This window comes from Trachymyrmex septentrionalis, unplaced genomic scaffold, assembly GCF_001594115.1.
Source record: "Trachymyrmex septentrionalis isolate Tsep2-gDNA-1 unplaced genomic scaffold, Tsep1.0 scaffold190, whole genome shotgun sequence".
Classification (NCBI taxonomy): Eukaryota; Metazoa; Arthropoda; class Insecta; order Hymenoptera; family Formicidae; genus Trachymyrmex; species Trachymyrmex septentrionalis.
In genome coordinates, this window is record NW_017305072.1 from 1,233,458 (window position 1) to 1,235,232 (window position 1,775).

At 29.8% G+C, this 1,775-nt stretch overlaps 1 protein-coding gene across 9 annotated transcripts in view; it reads right to left on the minus strand.

Annotated features, from left to right (window-relative positions):
* The window catches only part of LOC108747076, an 18,940-nt gene that overhangs the window by 7,091 nt on the left and 10,074 nt on the right, over positions 1-1,775 (minus strand). The window lies entirely within an intron of this gene.

Here is a 1,775-nt window from a genome sequence, read left to right on the forward strand (position 1 = left end):
TTTGATATCTCTACACCTTTAATTAAATGTATTAAAATATTTATACTCTTTATTCAAAATTATTAATGTACAATATTAATGAAATATAATATAGAAATAATTATTAATATATTTATTTTTATTAAATATATCTAAAAATATTTACATTTTAAAATATCTTTATTTCTGCAATAGTAACATAATTTCATAAGATCGGTATGAATAGATTAACGATGTTGCTATAAATTTTTCCAATGAGAGAAAGATTATTTTTCTTTTTTATTATATATTTATAGATACAAAATAAATTCTACATTATTTTCTTTAACTATCTTAGTTAAAAAATTTCACTACGCTTAAAAGAATCGATGTCGGCTTATGAGGTTGTAGATCATCTTCGCAGGATTAAAAATGAAAGCGCTGAGAGGTATCCCAGTGTGTGCAACATGTGCAGTAAATTTACGAGTATAGACATATCTCGCAAATACATTTATAGTAGTAATAGTAAAGATGTCAAGGTAATACGTGCCCAAATAAAATGAAAATAGACCGTGGGTATAGGCAGAAAGTCGCTGCCAGCGTTTGCACGTACTCGAGTCCGACTTGACTTGTCTTTTACTACTTGCGTCAAAGCTCAGACTATTATCATAGTTTCGGCTCGGTCGCTGTTTTTTTCCGCCGTTTCACGTAAAGTCTCGTAGACCTGACAACTTTATTGCTCACGTTCAAAGTTGGTGCAATGCGATTTACGTTGCATGTCAATTTTGCAAGTGCACTCGACGTTAGCGATTGATCACATCGCTTCGTAATTTTTCATCCCGCGGTCGGCAAGCGTGAGACATCGTCTTTTATAAAGTAGAACTGAGTAGAATGCACCGAGAAGATACACATTTTAGAAGAACAATAATTTATTTATTTCTTTTTATTTATTATAAAAAATAAAACTTTAGTTTTTATCATAATATTCTAATCAACTTTATTATTAAAATTATTCTTAGCGTACACTACCTGTGTTTCACCTGTTTTCGCTATAAATTATTATAAGAAGGCCCTTCGTGTCTTCCTATGTACAGAGATGTGCATACTATGAATTTAATACATTGCAACAGTGCATAGGAAATACATGTGTGCACATCGTTAATATTGTGCGAAATGTACACATGCGGCGAAAAACTTCCACGATCAATAACAATTTGCATGCTGTTTAGTGTATAAAAATAGTATGTCGCATAACGTTGTAATAACTATGGCAATACTTCTACTTGCATTGCGTTCGCACGAATGATACGCACCGACATTTATATCTGACTTACATATAACTTACATATAACTTTACTTTGATAATCAAATTAAAACAGTACAACTAAGAGTTTAATTATCTATAGTTACAAACAAACTCGACTCATGCATTACATTCCATTGTGGTTATTGTATTAGCTTATTCCAAACAACTGTTAAATTCCGAATGTCACATACATTGTGTATATATAATACATTAATTAAGGCCGAATGGCGACAATTTCATAATAATGGTTCCATTGGGAAGTGTTTACTGTATTTTTTCAATCCTCAACATGCTAAAGGTGCATATAGCATAAACAAGCAGCATATATATATATAATGCTAGATATAATCAGATTAATTTGCCAATGCGTCATTGAGAATATTTGTGACACAAACTTTTCATACTATTTTTTCCGAAGATAATGTATTTCTTAAAATGGATTTTTTATATAATATGAAAAAAAATTATATCTTGAAAAAATATAAAAAAGATTATTAAGAAATTTTTCTAA